The sequence below is a fragment of the Thermobia domestica genome, chromosome 5 (genome assembly GCF_964235325.1).
Source record: "Thermobia domestica chromosome 5, izTheDome1.hap1.1, whole genome shotgun sequence".
Taxonomy (NCBI): domain Eukaryota; kingdom Metazoa; phylum Arthropoda; class Insecta; order Zygentoma; family Lepismatidae; genus Thermobia; species Thermobia domestica.
The window spans coordinates 50,598,808-50,604,773 of NC_137458.1; positions in this window are offsets into that span (position 1 = coordinate 50,598,808).

The window sequence follows — 5,966 nt, forward strand, 5'->3', positions numbered from 1 at the left end:
AACGTGGAATCCGAACCACATGAGCTCCCACCGGGAATCGAATCCGGGTCTCCCACGCCTCAAAGTAATCGAGAATTGGGGTCAACGTATCAGGAAGTTGTGCCGATAAAGCTTCGAAAGCAGAAACATGTTCTACTGATACAAAATTTAAAGCTGGAATCATCATATACTGTTGAGAAAATTCAGAATCAACATTATATAGTTCCTGTAATCTTTCCGCTTGAGCCCTCCTTCAAACGCACTGCGCTAAATGGAAATAACAAACTCGCACTCTGCATTCAAAGGTGTTCTGAAAAGCGGAAATTGCCGCAGTTTCCAAATCAAGCATTACAGAATAAGGCTCAGCAGATTAACTTTTTTTTTTTTTTTTCTTAACCACTTCGAGGAGCTTGTTCCGACTTCTTAGTCAGTAATGCATAAACCACAGGTACCACTGAGTTACGATACAGAGCATGTATGGTATAGAGTTGGTAAAATGACTGAGGTACCACTTTAAATGTTCCATCGGCATATCACCCACGAGATTTTGCAAGAAGTTCTAATCCTTTATCAGTTACGAACATTATAAATCTTTTGGGATCATCCGTTCCACAATTGAACAGCAGAAATCTTGCATCTTCTTTGGGTACTTATACACTTCTGGTATAACCAGCTCTCCTAAATTCCTTGGCAGGGGATTGAACTCGTTACAGCAGCTCTTGTATTCCTGTGAAAAAAAAAAAAAAAAGATATTCCTATATAAAGTATAAATATACGAAAAGCACATAATCTAAATTTTAATTGACTTTTATTTTACGTCTATTTGGAAAATAAAACTAATCGAAAACTTACAGTAGTACTGAAAAGTTAAGATAACAATATACTCACAAAAAATGTAAATATCTTACCTTAGTTAACAAAAAATTGGCTACTTACCAATGAATCCTCCCTTGAAAAATTTAAAGGTTTTGACATTTCGGAACTCTCAGCTGATCCCTTCCTCAGTGGCAAGGTAAAAAGGATTAATACGAAAGGAGAAAAAAGGAGTAAAACCAGGAATACATACTTATATAAAAGTAACGTACAAAAACGATCCTGAGTTGAATAGAGCAGAGTGAAAAAAGAATGAACTGAATAAAATAGAACGTGGTGTCTATGTTAGGCCACTATTGCCAAATCCAAAGTATACATCAAAGGTAGGTACCCAAGTTCGATCAATGTTGCCAGTATCAAGGTTCAATGCAGGTTTGTATTTATGAATAAAGAACGATTCTTTAATTTTCCGTTGTTTTTTATTTTTTTTTTTATTTTCCTGAACCTATTATCTTAACCTGTTTTATATTATGTGAATGTTGTTTTAGATGAAGCGCTAAACCCGACATGCCTTCTTCATGTGACTTTTTTGATTGTCTAACATGTTCCTTCACACGCATGTTAATATTACGTTTAGTTTGGCCAATATATGAGGAATCACATTCGCAATGGACGTGGTAAATACCTGCGTTATTTAATGGATTGACAAAATAGTTTTTAAATCCAGTGAGATGTTTTTGTAAACTCTTGGGGGGAATACTTGTAGCAGATATGTTATGCTTTGCAAGAATACGTTGAATTTTTGTTAAAAGTTGTGGAAAATAAGGAATTCCAATCCAAGTTTTTGCTTCTTTGGAAGTTACCGTTTTGGGGACTTGCAGCGATCTACGTGTTTGATTAAACCATTTTTGTAAAATACACAGCTTATAACCGTTTTCTTGTCCTATTTTATATAAAAAGTGTATTTCTTCATTGAGATCTTTTTGACGGTCACAAATTAATAATGCTTTACGAAAGAAGTTCTTCCAAATATTGGCCTTGTACATTGGCAGATGAGCTGACTGTTGATGTATGTAAGTAGTGCCTGCATTGGGTTTTCGGTATACTTTTGTAATAAATTTATTATGTGATCGGGTAATCAATAGGTCTAGAAATGGAAGGCTGTTATCAGATTCACGTTCAAGGGTGAACTTCAGCCCAGGATGCTGATTGTTGAATTTTTCAAATATTTGTGTAAGTGTATTTTCATCACGAACAAGTAGTAGAATATCATCAGCATAACGGTAATATCTAACGTATTTAAATTTGTTCTGCCGTAGAATGGACGTTTCAATCTGATTTAAAACGATATTTGACAATATTGGGGATAATGTGTTACCCATGGCTAAGCCATCATTCTGAGAAAAGTAATGATCTTCAAATTGGAATATATTAGTTGTTAAACAAACCTCAAGTAATTGTAATAAAAAATTAGTTTCATAAGTAGAAGCGCCATTTAGTAATAACCAGGATCGAGTACTATTGATAGTAAGTTCCAGTGGTATGGACGGATACATATCAACAACGTCTATGGAGGCAAGTAAAATGATATTGGCATTTACAAATGATGATAATTGTTGTTTTACGTCAAGACTGTTTTTTACAACATATTTAAAACCACTATTGTAACTGCTGAGTTTTTTATATGACCATTTTGATAGTAAATAAGCTGGATAATTGAAACCTGATATGATCGTGCGAAGGGGAATGTCAGGCTTGTGCACCTTCGGAAGACCATAAATAATGGGAAGACTAGGTGCATGTATTTTTATCATATCTTTTTCAATGTCAGTTAAAAGTGGTGAAGAATCAATTGTCGACTGTACCTTCTTAATAATTTGTGGTAACGGATTACAGGGATATGAAACAAAATTACATTTTTCTGCTATTTTTAAAATACCGGAAGCATATCTTTGCTTTGGCAAAACAACATATTGGTTTCCTTTATCAGCCTTTAAACACCAGATATCTGTTTATTAAGAAATATTCTAAATTGTGTAATAAGCCCTTGTACATATCTAGATTTAGGATATGATCCTATCTTTTTGTATGAGTATAAAAAAGTATTGATATTGGCCAAGCATTCATTTTTAATAGATTGCGCGCAAGAATATCAGGTGCAAGGTCAACGGCTTTTTCTACTGAACAAATTATCTCCTCGAATGGAATGGAAAGCGGAAGGTAACTAAATTTTAAACCTAACCTAAAAATTTGATGGAATTTCTTAGGTATATCAATATCTGTAAGGTTAACAAATAATTCTACAGGTGAATCGGACTCTATTTTTGTTGGTTTGCGTTTATTGAATACAAGGGTACCACCTAGATGAGTGATTTTCTTTTCTAAGCGTGCAAATTTAATTTTGTATTCCATTCTTAGTCTAGCATGCAATCTATTCTGTAGAATATGTGCATATAGCGGGTCAGTACGAAAAGTTAAAGACATCCACATTTGATAACAGTCATTATTGAGCCTGTTTACGTTTAAATTTTTCAAGGGAGGACTCATTGGTAAGTAGCCAATTTTTTGTTAATTTTGAATATCCCCCCATGCGCCCATGTAATTATAATCTTACCTTAGTGTTCGTTTTATAGTTGCTAATGGCTGAAGCTCATTCTTTGCAGATGCACTCATGTTCCCAAGTACCGAGAAAACTATCCGTTGGTTGTTTCCATTGTGGTTGATGCCTTCTCCTTCATTGCAGAATATGCATACTCAGCTTCAACTTTCTCAGGATTTGGAACATGGGTGTGATCGTTGACTCTTCTAACGACAGCATCTCCTACAGTGTAAACCCGAGCTTTACAAATCAACTTCTCCTGACATTGCGAATATGCCTACAAAATAAAAATTAATAAAGAGAATAAAAATGTGTACTTATCGTTTAAAATAACATCAGCACAACATTTTGAACTGAGTTAAGTGAAATATAGATTTATCAAGTAATATGTGCACTTTACACAATTTACAATTTATTTTAATTATCAGGTTCAACAGTAGAACCAGCACAGTCATTCATACTTTTGAATTACGCTAGTTAACCTAAAAATTATAGCCGAGTAATATAGAAGAATTACCACTTTATTGTTAATCAATTGGCTCACAGAAAATAAATATACAGCTTTATAAAATATTACTTACCTTGTCTTTATAGTCTTTCTTTCACATATATATATATCCTCCATCTACTAACGTCTCTGCACCACGACTACTAACACAATTACACATGATGTCCGTCCTAACTACAGATTGATGTTAATATGCAGAAATCAAATCATTAGCTTGGTTATATATTCCTTCTCAATTGTTTGTTGAGCTTAAGCAAAAGCTAAACAAATACTGTAACCCTATTGGCTCCTTATTCACTTCTCCTCCAATCAGACACTTCAGTTTGTTTACTTTAAGTTAAGCTGAACAAGTACTCTAACGCTATTTGCTCCTTATTGACGACGTCTCCAATCAGAGCTAGACATTTTAGTTGCATTTATTTTTACAATTATGAGTAACATATGATAAATAAATAAACTATGAAGATTTTGAAGAATTTAGATTTAAACACTTACTTATAAAATATAAATAAAATCGTTAGAACTGCTTTCTTTTTTTTTTCTTTTTTTTTTTTAAATCTTCAATTTTCAACTTTACTCCTCCAGTAACCTACCTCTATTTCTGGAAGTCGAAAATTCTAGAACAGCATAAAAGCTTGAGTTTCAAATTAAATGCTGGTACATTGAATGCAGTGGCCTCTATGCTTCGCTAAATCATACGGGCAGACATCGAAAAACTAATTTCCCGTCATGTACGAGTCATGAAATATTAAAATTCATCGAAATCTAGAATTCAAATTATTTCACGATCACAATTTTTTAAAATTTGTTATAGTAGACAGTAAAAGTACGTTCTACACAAAGTTTGAACTTAAAACTAATACGCTCATTTATCCTCAAAGTTGAGTTTTTAATAAATCCTACGGTCTACTACAACGAATCTTTCTTTACACCTAATATTCCCCATATCGAGTTTTCCGTACCCCAAATTTTCCGTGCACCGAATTTTCTTACACCAAGTTTTCTTACACTGGATTTTCTTACACCGAGATTTCCTACATCGAATTTTCCTGCTCCCCATCCTATATACAGTCCACATCTCGAACCTTGCGATTTCTGAATGTTTCTAACTGTTAAGAAAGACTTACACAGAAGGAAAATTAGCACAGACGAGAAAGTGAAAGTTGCAACATCCAGTACACACACCGGCTAACAGAAAATGGTCTGTAACATATGTTTCAGAAGCTAGTGCACTACCGGAAACTGTTTATAGAGAGTGAAGGACGCTATTTCGGAAAGGAAGCACACAACGATCTTTCTACTAATTCGACTTGATCTCAGTACACGAACTTTCAGAACAATGCTTATTATACTTTATATAAAGTAAGCTAATTTGCTATATTTAGATACAGAATGAATACAAATTAAACAGATAATCAAGTCTCATGATATATTGAAGATATTGAACAATAGCTACGTTGCTGACACCCACACTAATCCTCAACCAATCTATTAATTTTTGTAGCTGTCTTAAGGTTTATTGAATCGAGCGTAGCGAGCTTCAACTAGCACTTGTGTGTCTATCTATTCCACGTAACTTGTAAAATGTATCCGATTTTCATATAACTTCTATGTGCTTGCTTCTAACTTTTAAAAATAATCCTATCGTTTGACGTTATAATTTGTAAAGAATAAGGGGGAAAGGGAAGTAAAATCTACCCTTGTTACAAGTTTGCATATTGGTTGCAGTTGAAATCGATCAAGGACAAGTGACTAAAATGAGATAAGTTCCCGTATTTAAGTAATATAATAAAATAGTTTCCTTATTTATATAATATAGTAAAATGATTTTCGTCGATTACTTTTACCAAAACCATTCGATCTTGTTGCTAGGGGTGGGCACAAGTCGAGCCAAAACTCGACTCGACTCGAATTCAACTCGAGTTTCGAATCGAGTTAAAAGTATTTTTCTCGAGTCGAGTTCCGAGCCGAGTCACTGTTTTTGAGGTCGAGTTTCGAGTCTAGTCGAGTTTAATAAATGGCTCGCTCATTCAGCTTCTTTTGAAATCGGCTTGATTAGACTGGAAA